Source organism: Python bivittatus, unplaced genomic scaffold, assembly GCF_059951505.1.
Source record: "Python bivittatus isolate LINGU-HERP-01145 unplaced genomic scaffold, Pbiv_v1 ctg000310_np1212, whole genome shotgun sequence".
Taxonomy (NCBI): domain Eukaryota; kingdom Metazoa; phylum Chordata; class Lepidosauria; order Squamata; family Pythonidae; genus Python; species Python bivittatus.
In genome coordinates, this window is record NW_028277054.1 from 13,462,633 (window position 1) to 13,479,298 (window position 16,666).

At 41.8% G+C, this 16,666-nt stretch overlaps 1 long non-coding RNA gene across 3 annotated transcripts in view; it reads right to left on the reverse strand.

Moving 5' to 3' along the window:
* The window catches only part of LOC112540387 (uncharacterized), a 43,400-nt gene that overhangs the window by 14,404 nt on the left and 12,330 nt on the right, over nucleotides 1-16,666 (reverse strand). For 2 of the 3 annotated variants that reach the window (XR_015796028.1, XR_015796027.1), the window contains exon 4: nucleotides 11,482-11,638. This is a non-coding gene — a long non-coding RNA (uncharacterized LOC112540387). Of the gene's footprint in view, nucleotides 1-7,768; nucleotides 8,310-11,481; nucleotides 11,639-16,666 lie in introns of those variants that run through there. The other variant, XR_015796026.1, reaches the window with a different exon arrangement.

Below are 16,666 nucleotides of genomic sequence, written 5' to 3' on the forward strand. Positions count from 1 at the left end.
CACTGTGCCAAGACCAAACAAACCACATTGTGGCTTAGTACAATGCAGGTTTTTTCCTCGTGGGTTTTAGATAAGCTGCAATGGCTTGTTCACCAATAAAGGAATACGCAGTCAAGAAATACACTGCAGATTAACACTTGGTAGAGTGTCAGTCTATCACAAATAGCCTGACTCCAACATAACTAATCTATAAATTATGGTTTATAAAATATAGTGATTGGGTTCACACAGCCTGCTAAACTATTATGTAGTTTGATTGATTTTAACTTAGCACATTGCCAATGGGCTGGGCTACCTTTTCTCACACATGGTGCATTAACTCAGCCACGTAAAACATGGTTTATGGCTTAGCACAATATTATTGAATGCTCCGTGTTGAGGGACCTGGACACTGACATAGTGCAGTGAAGAATCCCTGTGATTCCCAGGACTTCAGGAACAAGTCTTTCTCAGCTGTTCTGAAACAAATAAATAGGAGCCAGACATACCTGGCCACATTATCAAAACTTTAAGGTCACTGGAGTATGACTATTTTAGGAGTTTATCAGCTAGACATCCAACCATACACAGTATATTCTACAGGCATATAGCTAGCCCTACATCACTTCCAAGACTGTCAAGCTGCAAATCAGTCATGCCTCTTGCAAGAATATTTGGTTGATGAGTGTTATCTCCTCGGAATGACTCTTCCCAAATTCTTCTGTCATCTCTGATACATGACAAAACCTCAGCTAGCAACTCTGACCCCCTTCTTTAGCCTTTCCACACTCTTAAGGTACAGACTGTCTTCTGCTGCCCCTTACAGCACCTGCAAATGGGGGAGTAGGGTGAATGGTAGGAACAAGAATGGTGCTGCTGTGGTTGGACTCCAGACCAAGCCTTTTGGCCCTACACCCTGGGCAGGGGAAGAGACAGCTTCAAACATTTAACAGAAGAATTTGAATTGAAGAATTCCTGACCAAGAATTTGGTCCTGTCCTGGCCGCCTTCTGGTAGCCCTCTGAAAAATACTGGTCATGACTGTTGGCCGTGCTCAAAATCGAGCCTCTTTAACTTTGAAGAGGCTAGTTTTGGAGCACAACAAACTTGCAGAGAAAAGGAAAAGTCTCCTTGCTCCATGAGGGAGGGCGGTGGTGTAAGACTAGAGAGTGTATGTGTGCAGGTGAAAATAGCAGGTAAAGCATTCAGAAATGTAGGAGGCATGCAAGTGGGGATTGGGTAGGTGAAAAAAGAGCCAGTTTGATCTAGTGATGAAGGCTCCAGGCTAGAAACCAGGGGAGGATGAGTTCTAGTCCCACCTTAGGCATGAAAGCCGGCTGGGTGACTTTGGCCAGTCCCCCTCTCTCAGCCCAACCCACCTCACAGGGTGGTGGTTGTGGGGAAAATAGGAAGAGGAAGGAGGACTAGGTATGATCACCACCTTCTTATTTATAAAAAAAAATAAAGGCGTGATAAAAAAAATCTTTAAAAAAAAAGGAGTGGAGATGCAAAAGACTTAGAATTTGAAGAGAAATGCCTGTTGAGGGGGGAGGAGCCCTTCCTTGGGCCCCACCGATCTAATTCTTTTCCTCTGCCATTTGCCAAGAAGCAGCTCATCTATCCTTAAAGCCATCCGGGGCAATTATTAGCAAATCTGGAATGAAGCATCTGTATTAATTCCAAGTGGCTGGCCCGAGTGGGTCAAATGAATATTTACCTTCATTTGAAAGCCATATTGGATGTGTTAGCTAACAGAACAAACAAATAATACCGAACAGATGAACCAAAGGGTACGTGGAAAATGTGGTTCAGTATTTCAGCTGAAGTTTAATTAGACCTGGATACAATACATGTCTCTATATTGGAAAGGCAAGTACAAAGAAGCCAACTAATATGCTGGTTTATTCTGGAAGCATTTCAAAGAGCTGAATCATACTCTCTTGTCGGGTTCTTTGCTATGTTCAGTGCTGTTACAGAAACATCCATTGTCCTCTTTCAAAATTTCCTCTGCACTTTCCAGATGTGCTCATGTCTTGGATTATAGTTCCCAGAATTCCAAGCCAATATGTAATCCAGAACATCTGGAGGGTACTAGATTGGAGAAAGTTAGGTGACACTAATCACTCATGGTTTTCTTTGTGTTGTTTGTATTTTCATAAGTCTCCATAAATCATACTTCAATGTATACAGAAAAGCTGAAAGCCTAGTTAATAAATCCAGAGTAATTTTGTCAGGCTTAGGAAATCTGGTACCCCTCCCGAAGACACCATCTTTCAATCCACCCATTTTTGACAACTCCAACCTCCCCTTTCTGGAGAAAATGTTGGATTCAATGGTTGAGTTTCTGCTACAGAGGATTTAAACTCAGTCAGGGCTCAGACATGGGCATAGAGTCTGAATGGCATTGGTCACTCTGGTGGATAAATTATGTCAGGACCTAGATGGAGGGAGTGCTGGTACTTTTAGACTACTTGGCATCATTTGATACTTTCAATCATGGTCTCCTTTTGGGCTGTGTGAGAGGTCTGGGGACACTTAACGGCCCACCCCATGAGAGGTTAAGAAGATGGGGGCTCAGAAGCAGTCCTTCTCAGGGGCAGCATCAACTCTGTGGAACCATTTACTTCCTAGATTCATTTGGTCCTCCCCTGCTGGTTTTTCATAAAGCCATGAAAATGACTAGTTCTGACAGGCATATGGGCAAGACAATCTTCTTTGAAGATTTTCACCCTGATTATGTTTTTAAGTTAAAAAGCTGGTGCGATGTAGTGGTGAAGGTGCTGGAGTAGGAGTAGAGAGGCCCAGGTTCTAGTCCTCCCTTGGGGGACCTTGGGCCAGTCCCCCCCTCTCAGCCCAAATCAGTGTTTGTCTCTGAGACAAGCTGGCTGAAAACCAAACCCCCTTGTTGCATTGCTGTGTGAACTGCAGTGAGTGCAATTCAAAATAAGCATTCTTTGTAACTAAGCAAGACAAATGCTAGGAACAACAACATGTGTTTTTAAGTTAATGGGATTTTTGTGGATTGGGGTGTGTGTGAAGAATGTTTAGATGTTTATGCTTGTTGCATTTCATTGTCATCAACTCCCTGGCGTCTCTGTGATGGGGTGGTATTCAGAGCTTTGTAACAGATAATTTTTCTTCTTCTCCCTGACATGGACTTTTTTTAAAATAAGAAATTTATCACTCCTAAGAAATCTATTGCTACTAATACAGCCACTACTACTACTGTGTTGATCAGATGATCCCCAATTTGCAATTGGACATGGTGAAAATAGTATAGCCTCTACTGGCTCTACCAGTGGCCATGGAGCACTTCCACCAACCAGCAGTCTCACACCCTTTATCCTTTGCAACATGTCCCTGCCACCATGCCCGTGTCCTCACTGCTGCTACAGAGCTGGTCATTGATTCCTCCAGCTGGCCAACTGGAGAGCACAGAAAATACACACCAGTTGGCACTCTGATTCCACCCTTGTTCTTCCCTCATGCCTTGCCACTCTTCAAGGGGGAAACCAAACTATTCTTGGAGCCAAGTAGATGGTGGCCAGGTGCCATGCCACCTCGCCTACAGGAACAATCAAAGTCTCGATATTGGCCACTCTGCAGCTCCAGAGAAAACCCTGCATAACTTTTAAAGCAGGATTTCCTCTGAGCAGCAACTGAGCCAGGATTTTTGGCTCAGCTTCTTTAGCTCCTTCCAAACCCCAGGGCACTGCTGAGACCCAGGGGGAGAAACTGCATGTGGAAGAGGTTAGAGGGAGTTTGTTACTTCAGGCGGCAGATGCTGAGAGATGGGGAGCAACAGGTCGTGACTAGAGACAGAGCCGTGTTCACTAAGGTGCCTGCTCTGCAGCTGCTACACTCACCTTCTGCCTCAAAATAGGGTGGAGGATGCTTCTTACTACCAGTGTTGAAAAAAGCATTCATTTGGCCATCTAGTCAAGGAATGGAGAAGGCACCATCTTGCTCTTTGCTCCAGGTAGCAGAATGTATTGCATTGGGCCCTGGGAACATATACATACACATCTCGCTATTTCCCTTTGGTGTAAGCAATATGTTATAAACCATAGTAAGCCAAATTAATTAACCAAACCATCTCAATGCAACTTCTTTTGTACTGCAGTAGTCTCTCACTTTTGGATTTACTCCATATTTATTCAGCACCCATTCATGCTTGCCCCATCTCTTCTTGTTTTAGTACACGCGCTTAAGAAACCCATTCTAACTTTGTCCACTTACTTCTATGTTTCTCCTGACATACCAAACCTTCACTTCCATACAACAAAGTGAACAGAAGCAGAGCCATTTTGATTCTTTTGACAAACATTCCTTCCTTGCTACCCGCTCCTTCTCTACCTCTATAGGCACCTCTTAAAATTGCTCCGTCTCTGCATCTTTAGCAAACATTCTGCCAAGACACCCCAGTTCGTCTTCCTGTTGAACATTTTTGTCATATATGCGTAGCTTGCAAACATTCATTCCATTTTCCATCAAAAACAACACATCAGTTTTCAGATCCATGCTCCTTGTTGCGTCATACATTCTATCTAATATTTGCTGTAAATCATTTGGGTTCTCATAAAGCCGCACTGCAGTTCCCAAATTTTGCTCCTTATCACCTCCTGACCCCTTTCAGTAAAAATTCTAGGCATCTTTCCAGGAATGCTGAACAAACTCATTCCCCTGTAGGTTTTCCTCTCCACGTCGGCGCAATAACAACTTACTTCCAATTACCAGGCATGGATGCAGCCTTCACACACACAAAGTAAGCCACACAGCCTGGGAATAGTATAAATACAACCCACTACAGTATCCTCCATTTACGTCAGAGAGGGGTAATCTTTGGGTTACTGGAGGCCCTAGTTAATAGTTTTGGGTGAAGTCAGGCTTCAGGGTTTGTCTCTGAGACACTGATGGAAGCGGGCACCAACAGAGTGGAAGATGGATTTATGTCACTTGAGTGTCATTTGCATCAGTGGGACCAGGATTTGGGGGTATTTTCCCCGGGTTTAGGGAATTCTTTGTTTTAATTTAAAATATTTGCACCCTGCTTTTCTACTTAAGAAACAAGCAGCTTTTAAAACGCAGCATTCAAAGCAATATATAAACCTGTTTTAGACTTATACTACTGTTTCTGTCAAGTCTCCTGCTTCCAGATTTGATGATAAAGTTAAAACAGGCTCCGGGATCCAGTTTGGGAGGTCACAAGTTTCCCTAACTTCAATGTTAGGCCTTTAAAGAGAAATTACATAATATTATTTTAAGCAGCATAACACTTCTACTATAGAAACTTTTTTTTTTTTACATACAACGTATATCTGTGAAATATATTTGAAATTTTCACACCTCAAGAGCAGTTGCCTAGACTTACTTTGCTATGTGCGAATAATATTTTACTTAGTAAGAAGACAGAGTTGATCTGTTCTGCATTTGCTGGTCCCAAATCAGTTTTATAAGATTATTGCAAGCTAAGTGATCTTTATATTTTCCTGTCCTACCTTCTTCCCCCAAAGTCTAGAGATTCCCTCCCACTCATCATCTGAACAATGCAGGGGAGTCTGCAAGGGGAGTAAAAAAAGTCAGGATGGTAACCCCAACCTCAAGATCAAAGTCCCACCCATTTTAATGAGTGTCCCAGGTAAAAAGCAGCAAGGCTTTGATGGCATGGTTGTGGCATCTTGATTTTTTTGGACCCCTCCCCACGAATGGTCCTGCTGAAGCATGTGGGAAACCCACATAAATGTGAGATTGGGGGAATGGCATCTACTTTCCACTCTGAAACCAAGGCAGTCCCTACCACACATCTCTCTATCTGGGACACACTTTCCCCATCTAGTTCTACCTTATTCAGTGATACAATTCCAGATCTCTCTGCTCCATCCACAGAACTCACCCCCACCAGCAAACTGGCTTTGAGTCAGCACATGTGCCTTATCATGTCCAGAATCCCACCTATTTGTCTTTAGAGCCAACCTGTCCAGACAGTGCCCAGAATGCCCTTCTGCCTGGATGAGATGATCAGGAGGCCTCCCACCTATGGTTCCTGAGGTATCTCCCCCTACTTTCAAGACAGCCTGGACATTATCCGTGTCTTTATCTCTTCTCTTTGGTGTGGAGATGTGGAGGGGGGATGGGCAGAAAAAGCATACAGCTGTTCTTTGCTCTGATTGCTTAAACCCTTCTTGCCTCTAAGGAGATGCTATCTGGATCCAGCCGGTAGCTTTGGAGACCATTTTGATCTCTTTGCAATTGATCTGAGCAGAAGCAATACCCGTGTGGCTTGGTAACTGTGAGGTGGCCTCCCCCACAGGGAGACAGGGAAGCCAAATGGTGGATGAATCTGAGATGGGTGGAGAGGGTAAAGCTTTGCAACCCCGGGACTCCTTCCATGGAAAGAAGGTGCTCCATCTGATAGCGTCATCGAAGAATCTGCTGGCTCAGCTGCTCTTGTTCTGGGTGTTCTTTGCCTGCATTTCATAGATCTGTCCACAAGTGGGGCCTTCAAGAAAATGTGGCAGTCCTCCTGTTCAGCCAGTCCATGTGCAAAGGTTCCCCATGCCCTAGAGTTCCTGCTTTTAAAAGCCGGACCCCTGCCTCAGTGAAAAAAGAAATCTCATTTTTCATTTGGAAAAATGAAGTTTTAAAAATGCTCCAGTCCAAAGCAAGCCAAAACACATACAGAGGAGCACTTCCATTCCCACCCCACCCTATGGCATGATCCATTCATCCTTTGTTTGTTTCATCTAGGGTGGAGGCAGACGGACAGACTAATTCCCAGCAGGTGTCACTGTGGGTTGTGTTAAACAGCTCACACAGAGGCATTTGATGTTGTTCCACCAGGCTACATCATTTGCCTACCCTTCTGTAATGACAACCTGCCTGGCCCCAGCCCCTTTCATCTTGGGATTGTAAAGCGTATTAAAAGGTCTCATTAAGTCTCACTACACCCCATGTGAAGTAGGTGTTAAATAGTATTAATTGCATTGTACGCAGAGCAAGACTGAAGCATGAAGCAGTCAAACAACCTGCCTCTAGTTACAGAGGAAGTCTGTGACAAAGACATTACAAAAATCCAGGCAATGGCTCACCACTCCTTTTTAGCTTTTACCATTCCAATAACTACCGGCACATCAAAGCAAAAATCTAGTTATCTTTGGTGACACATCCTTGCTTGCCTAAGCTTCTCTTCTTCTGTCTAATGTGGTACGTGCTACACCGGCTTAGCTCACCTTCCAACTTTCCACAGCAGAAATTGGCATCTGATATAAGCCTAGATCAGTGTTTCTCAGCTTTAGCAACTTTAAGATGTATGGACTTCAACTCCCAGAATTCCCCAGCCAGCCATGCTGGCTGGGGGATTCTGGGAGGTGAAGTCCACACATCTTCAAGCTGCCAAGGTTGAGGAATACTGGCCTAGACTTTAGATGTCCTGCGTGTACAACTTTCATTCTGTGCTGCACTGCATGAAAGTTTGAAAGCGCCAAATATAGCCTAGTTCAAGGGCTCATATCTGGTAACTAGCTTTTTGATGAACAAAATACTTAAGCAGTATCGGGAGCTAGTATCTCCTGGGCTGGGTTCACACATGAGACTAAGTCAGAATGGGGTTTGCTTATTTGTGGCTCAGCATAGTATACGGCTGCAGGAAATTAGTTAAGCAAGTTAGTTAAAAAAGTGAGTGCAGTGTGTCACTAAGCCTTCGATGAGTTTGCACACTGTGCTAAGCCAGGATTTTAAACCCTGGTTTATGGAACAAGCCACAATGACCTGGCTTGGACATAACATGAAGCTGTAATTGGATGTGCTCAAGCATCATGCTAACTCCAAATCAAGCAAACCACATTATGGTTTGGCATAATGTTTGAATCCAATTGCTCAAATCAAATCTTTATTACAGTCATAGACCAATATAAGGAGGGTGGGTACAGTCAATAAATCCAATTGCTGATTGCATTCTGACATAACATTGGTTTATCACAAGCATTTGTTTATCTCCTCTTCTGGGGTAGACATGTCTCAGATGTCATATTTCCATGTCTCTTTTCAGTGAACCAGTTTCAGTTAAATGTTATCTTTGAAACCTGAAACTCTCATTAATTTTAACCACAGCCAACGGAAACAATCTTCTTTTGCAAGCCACAATAAGGAGTTGCCTTGTTTCATTAAAAGTACAGCTAAAAATGTCACATCCAGTGTTTCATGCTGGCTGGGAAATTCTGGGAGTTGAAGTCCACACATCTTAAACTTGCCAAGCTTCAGAAACACTGGTCACATCTATAGTGAGGTGATTTTTTAAAAATGGTGGACATTTCCAATCTCCTCCTTGTGGCCCTGTTAAAAGAGGACACAGAAGAAAAAATGGGCTACATCAGGCAACAATTCTGCTTCGTGCAGCATTTTGGTCTGACCCTTCTGGGAAGCTGAGAAAAGAACATCAACCTGCACAAACTTGTACAGATATCTGGTATTGAGAGGGAGACAGCCACAAAAGCTATTAGTACTAGGCAACCATTGTAATTGTTAAGCACAAATAGCTGTGTCTCCCACAAATAACGCCCTTGAAACATTTCCCGTTGTCAACAATCTCTACATCTTGTCTAGGTGGGTCCCAAAGCACTGTGTGAAGAAGTACTTCCCATTGCCTCTTCATCTCAGTTTCCTGGGATAACCCTGGTTCTAGTATTTTAAGAAAGAGGACGAGAGGGAGAGAGATTCTTTTCTCTGTCTCCTTTTTCCACCCAATGCATACTTTTATTTAGCCATCTTTTCTACCACAGAGATGATCTGATGTAACTGAGGCTTGTTTTATGTATTAGAAAGCCTAGTTTATTGTTCCATTAAAATTGAGTCATTAGCTGAACGTTGAATTGCGAAGGTTCATTCATAGTGGCCTCAATGAATTTAAAGATGCTTAAGACTCCATTTTGTTTCAGTGACAACAAAGCCTCCCATATCATTATCTGACACTTAAAAAAAAAGTTGCCAGTGCTGAATTGCAAATGGCACTTATTTATTTACTGAATGCTCAACAAACTTTCTGCTGCCCTCAGCTCTGAGGCAGCTTACAGTGACTGCCAAACAATTAAACTTCATCCACACTATGCAGGAAAAAGAGCACCAAAGAAAATCAACAGAGGTGACAGAAGCAAAATAAAACAATTGTTGAAGAAAAAAAAAAAGACATTAAGAAAGAGCCTCAAATGTAATTGTAAAAGCCCTGGAAACCAGAATCAATTTTATCTGGTGTTTAAATATAACAAAGACAACATCGGGTGAATGTATTTGGGGAGAGAGTTCCAGAATTTGTATGACAACATAGAAGAAACCCCTGTCTTAAATTTAACCTTTTTTCCTTTTATGCAAACTAGTGTTTCTCAACCTTGGGCACTTTAAGCTGGGTGGACTTCATCTCCCAGAATTCCGCAGCCAGCATGGCTGGCTGGGGAATTCTGGGAGATGAAGTCCACCCAGCTTAAAATGCCCATGGTTCAGAAACACTGATGTAGACAGAGCTTAGTCTTGGCATCTGGTCCAAGCCACAGGGACATGGTGCATTTGACATAATTTGCCCAACCGTATGATTGTCCACAGTCATAGGGGATACATGCCACAATGACATTACCTGTGTCATAACATCATTGCCCAGATGACACCAATTATGTAATTGGTGTCACTTGCATGACTGACATCATGACTAGTGTGTCAATTCCTCCTCTCTGCAGAAGCCCATGGAACATGTCAACTCAGCCAGTATGTTTTTCTGCATTGATTCTACTGCTGTTCACAACCATGCTGGCCAACCTTGTGTTTGAAAGCCAGGCAGCCATTTTAATTACCTCAAATCAGGGCTTTTGGGGGAGGAAAAAAAAACTTGGCTTCAAAAATTCACTCAACTCCCTTGCAGACGTATTGCCTCCTCACAAAAGCTGATCTTAGGAGAAAAGGCAGTGAAGCAGTCTTTATCAACTCGTTGAAGATAGTAGCCACCATCATATAACATTCTAGATAAGGCTAAAATGGGGAGGTTCAGTGTGTTGTGGGAAACTGAGCCATTGTTTTCATATGTGTTTGAATCAGACCATTACCTTATGCCATAATATGGTTTATTTGTTTGGGAGCTAGCATATCATCTGAACTCAACCATTATATTTTGTTAACAGGGCTTAGGTTTTGCACGTCATGCGAACACCCCCTTTCAATCAATCAATAAAATACTGTTTGAACATGTTTAACTTCAGTTCCAGGAAGCATACATACAGATCAGACTTTTCCAGCCTTGCAAAAGCTATAACCTGCTTCATTTTAAACCTTAGTGGGGAGTGAATGGTCCTTGATCCCGGTTTAGCAAGATATTTTAGGCTCTGGCCGGGGCTAGATTTTCAGCACTGCTGGATACGACATTCCTGAAGAGTTCATTGTCCAAAATTAGAAACGGAATTTCAAATAGGTTCTTTGGGGACAGGATGACCTTAGATAGAGTGGCAGGTGGTATTTCCTGGCTCCACACTCTGTTCCCAACTTTGCCTTTTTGTAGTTCTTGTACTGTTCACTCAGCAAAGTTTCCTACCTGATCTCTGACATAAATGCTAACTTCTCTCCCTTGTGCCGGAAAACACAGGGAGCAGAATTACATTATAAGATGCGATTCTTTTATTGTGCCAGTAATGAACATTACAGAGTATAGGTAAGAGACACCATTTTTGGCCATCCACATTTTAAAATCCCTGTAAGTAGAGAAGTAGATTACCAGGGATAAAGGTGTTTTTTTCTTAAAGCATTTTTTAAAAAACATACATTTATGCCTAAGACACTAGTTGAGTAGAAGAGAATGAGCTCTGCTCGACTCCTGGCATCTCCAGGTAAAAAAGAAGAAGGAGGAAACAGAATCCTCAGCTTGATGCCTAGGGAGTTGCCACCAGACAAAATGAATGACCCACAGCCAGAAGGACAAAGATCCAGATCAAGGGAATGTCAAAATGGCCACCAAATGTTGTCAGAGTGACTGCCAACATTTGGTGGTGGTTTCCCACTGTTCTGAGCCAGAAAAGACATGGAAACAATAATGTAACCCCCCAAAATATGCATCAGATGTCTACTGAAATAATCATTCCCACTTCCTCAAAGGGAAAGCATCAAATCAATGTGCAGCCATCCACGAAATGCCTGTGGCCTCTCTGAAGCAGTGGCTTCTTCGCTGTGGCCCCTTTGCACCCATCAAGAAACATTCAGTGCAGCCCCAGCCTCAGAGAGAGAGATTTGCAATATTTTAAACAGAAATACAAAATATCTCACTACAGTGTGAAAGCTTGTCCTTATGTAACTTAAGTGTTCCCAGCCTGCTGTCCAGGTGCTTGGTGTAGATGGAAAACTTCATAGTTCCTTCCTTCATCCAATTTGTTATACTTAATCCAGACTTATATTCAGCTTTTCTGAAAGAGGGCCATCCTATGGACAGACATTTCAGAAAACTATGGCCAGTCAGAGAAGATCAATTCTGACCTACCTGGAGAAATAGCGGAAGCTGAAATGATGCACCTTCCTAGGTAAGCATTAAAAACGTGTGATCCCAAACCAGCCCTGTCCATCCTGTCATCTCCAGAGACAGACTGTTTGCATTCCAGTCTCTCCTCTCTCAAAGCTGCTATTTCCACCAGAGGATCCTAAGGATAAAATGGGAAGAGACAACAATAATTTGCCTTGGAGGTACAGCCATTCTCAGATGCACCAAACATCTGCTGGGAAAGATCTGAGGCTTGTGAAACTAGCCAGGTGGTGAGAGGAAGTTCTAAGTTGAAAAGGCTTGGGAAGGTAGCTCATTCCACAGAAGGATCTCAGAAGGGGGAAAAAGTTTCATAAATTTAAACTTATGCACTGAATGATTACCACTCTAACATTATATTGCCTTTGGGGTTTGCACGCTTGTTTCTTGTCCAAACAGGTGGCTTTAACATGTCCCTTTGGAGAAGGTCTGTAGGAACACTGTCTTTTTTTTTAATTATTTTTTTTATTAAAGAATGTTTTGCAGAATAAAAACAATACAGGTTTGAAAAAAAGGAAAGTAAAAGTAAAGAAAAGTAAAAGAAAAGTGATAAGTAAATAAGAAAGTAATGAAAGAAAAGAGAAAGAGAAAAGAAAAGAAAAGAAAAGAAAAGAAAAGAAAAGAAAAGAAAAGAAAAGAAAAAACGATATAAAGGAGTGGCTTCTAATCTTCTTTCCAGCAGTTATAAATGCATTTATATTTTATCCTCTCTCTATATAGTTATATCATGGCTCCCTTCTTTCCATATTCTACCCTTTCTAATCATCACACCCATAAATCACAGGTTCATTTTTTCCTGTTTTCAGCAAAAATTCCGTGAAGGGTTTCCAATCACTAACACACAGAGTTATTGTCATTTCCCTCGTCAAACAAGTCAATTTTGCTATCTCTACAAATTCTGTCATCTTCACCAACCATTCCTCCATTGTGGGTATTTCAGAGTCTTTCCATCTTTGTGCCTATAATAATCTCTGTAGGAACATTGTCTTGAGTCTCCTTCCATGTAAGCCTCTCTGGACACTTCAGTTAGCTTCAGAAAGCATGCTATGGATCTCCAAAATCTCTTCATTAACTTACTCTTGTAAGTGCTCATGCCAGAATTATATTAGTGCTTCAGAATGGCTCTTCTGTAGGGGTAGCCATAGGGTATGGTCAAAAATGTCAAGATGGTAAGCATGGTGGTGCAATTGAAGCTCTGCCTGTTTTTGACAGCGACACCCATAAAAAACATGCAGAGTTTCAATTGTACCATCATGGCCACCATTTTGCTTATTTTGACCACACTCTACAGAGACCCCTGCTTTTGTGGGAGACTCACCTTGGTCACTTTAAGATGTGTGGACTTCAACTCCTAGCATGCTGGGTGGGGAAATCTGGGAGTTGAAGTCCACACATCTTAAAGTGGCCAAAGTTCAGAAACATTGAGTTAGAGCACTGTTTCTCAATCTTGGCAGCTTGAAGATGTGTGGACTTCAACTCCCAGAATTTCCTAGCCAGCATGCTGGGAGTTGAAGTCCACACATCTTTAAACTGCCAAGGTTGAGAAACACTGAGCTAGAGCGTTGTAGGAAGTATACAAATCAGTCTGAATGCATGTGGGAACATGTCATCAGTTTGATCAAACTGATCTTTGGCAATTCGACACCCCCATGGTGACAGCTATCCTGTGAATGGAAAAGTCTTTGCCATAGTATCCGTGTTATAATCACACTCCTGAAATACACAAAAAAGGTCAAATGTGCCTACCAGCCCAAAACATTTGGAGACCCTCATGCTACATTAGAGTTTTGTCCCTTAAAAGGGGGATCAAGATTAGCTGCAATCTGCAAGATGTTTCAAGCTGAGAAAGGGGTGGGATTGATGATAAAGCTGCAGAGCCACCACTGAGGAGATCTTGAGACCTCTTGCTAGGAAGTAAGATCCATTCTCAAATAAGTAAGCATAGTATTTTATCTTTATCTTTCCTAGACTGCAATCTGATTCTTGCTTAATGAGAAACCATTTGAACCTTATTGAACTCAGCAAAGTTTGACCCTATAGAATCAACTGTAGGAAGCAAGCCTATGAATTCAGGTTTGATTCAGGAATTAACTATAGAATTCCCAAGACAAGTACTCCAAACATACGTTATCCTTTCATGTTAAACCACACAGATCTTTGGAATCCTATTCTCTTAGAATTCTCTCTGGTTGGCACTGTGAAAGATGCTGAGCTAAACCCAACAGAAACAGCCCCTTTCAATCCTGCTTGGAAAGCTCCTATTAAGATCAAGAAATTGCCTCATCTGGGTATTTTCTGAGCCTCTTTAGTCAGCAGGACTCATTCTCATAAGCCACAATGCAAAACTCAACTTTGGCTGGAAGGAGGTCCTACTGAATTTGGTGGTTCTAAATAAATTCAAGCAGCATTCCCTGAAAGAATGGACTTAACTTATCCTGGTTCATTCCACAAACATTTAAGCAAGAGTATCTGGAATGATGTTGAGGCTAGATCACATTCTTTTCATTATGAATATCAAATAACTTTTTTAGTGTTCAACCTTCACTGTGAACACATTTGCACTGTTTTGATTCTTTCTCTGCAACTTTCTCCTTCTTTTTCACCCTCACTGCCCTTGGCTGCTTCTGCCCTCACTGCCACTTAATCCAATCACCTGTGGTGACTTGTGCAATTTTTGACAATGATGTCACAGATGCCCATGAACCAGATCACATGGGGTGCCACAGTCAATCACATTAAGTGCAAAGTGACCAACTGAGGTTGAAGACAGCAAAGGCAGAGTAAGATGTAGGAACCAAAGGGAAACTATGATTAGATTTATAAATACTGTAGGGCTATGCATCACTCCAGAGTCAATCTCAAAGTGCTTCAGAGGCCATGGAAGCACAAACAGTGGTCTGTCACAGTTAAAATAGCCCCACAGTGCACAATCTCTGGAAAAGACACAAACCCTTTAAGGCAGTGCTTCCCAAACTTTTTCCTTCATTACCCAAAACTGTCACAAGTCTCTTCCTTCAGCACCATCATAACTTTGAATGGTCACTGAATGAATGGTTGTAACTTGAGGACCACCTATATTATAAAAACAGTATCAGTGAATGACCTTTAATTCATTTCAACAAATTACCACTGGTAATTTCATCGATTTTTGTCTTAATAGGAATATTGTGGGAAATTTTCGAATATATTTTAGTACATGTGGCCATCTTTAAGTCAATTTCTCTGTCCCTGTTGTGATTGGGTAATGGGTTTGTGTGTCGTTACCCAAAGGAAAACCACTTTTATCCAATTTTGGGTAATTTACTCAGGTTTGGGAAGCGCTGTTTTAATGAGTTGCAGACAAGTACTATCTTTGCACTTTGAAGTGCCTGAAGTGTTGCATGACTGTGGTCCTAAACTTCATTAAAACAACCTGAATTCTTGGCAATATTTAAATAATGAGTTTCTTCTGAATTCCAGACAGATGCAATTAATTTAAACTTCTGCTTTAAATACTGTCTATATTTGACTGTATTAAATGTGTTCATTCTGAATATACAGTCTAGGCCTAACTGAAAGTCAGTTAGTTGAAAGCCTAAAATCTGTTTCTCCAAGTTCTCACACAGTAGTGCCAGCCCAAAATATTTTGTGATAATATAGTTTTTGGCTTCCCTTGTGCTAAAAAACCAACAAACCATGAAGCTCAATGAAGCTCAGTCTTACATATATTTATCCAGAAGTGAATCCTACTGGATCCAGCTTTTACATAAACATACACAGGGTGGCTAGATTTGCATATTTGATTAGGCCATTTCTCATAACCAGGGTTTACTGAATAAGCCACAGTGGCTTGTTTGTATAATCTGCCTAAACAAAAATCGAACAAATGCCTGGGGTCAATAGGCTGAAACATATCTCTATACTGTAGTTTCCCTCAACCTCCAGATATACTGGAATTCCAATTTCTGGAATTCCAAGCCAGCAAGGTTAACAGCAATGTTGATCGAAAGTGCTAGCAATTGCAATCCTAACACATCAGGAGGACACTGAAGTAAGGGAGATGGTTTTAAAAGGTAGACTTCCTGCCTTCATAGATGAATAGATCTTAACTAGATCCACTTACAGTGTACCATAATAAAAATGCAAAAAGAAAGATGCTCATACTTTATGAGCAAGACTGTTGTCAATACACTTGGCATTAAACTCACCCTGGGTTTTCATAATATGCTAGACCAGATTAAAATGGGCTGAATAGCTTCTGATTCAATGTGTTGAGGGATCCCAGCTGCTGCTTCAGCAAGTTGTTTGGGCACAGCAGCTTACATAGATGCAATTTGCTTGGAATACATTAAACCCTAGTTTAGGGTTCAGCCTGTTGTATGAGCCTACCCAGCCTCTGAATGCCAGTCACAGACTTCCAACTTGTCTATTGGAACCACACAATTCAAGCCTCTTTGTGATTTGTCTCCCCTTGCAATGAGTAATTGTGATGAATCTATTTCCGTGTCTCTTGATGATGCTGCCATCACTGACGCTTTTAAATGATGGCCTTTAATAAATATTAATCACTGGCTAGGTTTCCGTAGAACAGGCTGTTTGTCGGCTTCCTTTCTGAGGCTGGTAGCAACCTATATCTTATGCAAGACCCAAACAGCTGCTGTCTTCTCCCCAAGGAATTTGTAAACCTTATTCTCCTGTCAGATTTATTTACTGTCCTCCTTGCTACTGGATGTCTGTCTTGGACAGATTCAGAAGAATACCCCAAACAAACTTCCACAAGAAACTTCAGACAACAGCCCCTTGGATCTTGGTTCTGTTCTGCATTCACAAATTCTGACCTGGCTACTACGTAAGATGACTTGGTGCAGCATCAAAATCACGTTTCCGCAGACAGGCATTTTCTGGTTGGGGTGATATATCTAGAGAGCCCCAGGTTGGGGGAAGATTGATTTGGAGTTCAGACTGTGTTCCGATAACACACTTAACTTGATTCCTGAATTTGGCCCATTTTCTGGGTTTGCAAAATATTCCGAACTCTCTCTGAATCTGCCTTCCTCTGTTCAGTTGCATCTGACCTTCAGCCACTTCATAGATTAGCTTTCTCCATTCTTTCCAGCGTTTTACAGTATCATTGAATGTTTCTAGGTCTAAAACTCTTGTTTGATGGCAT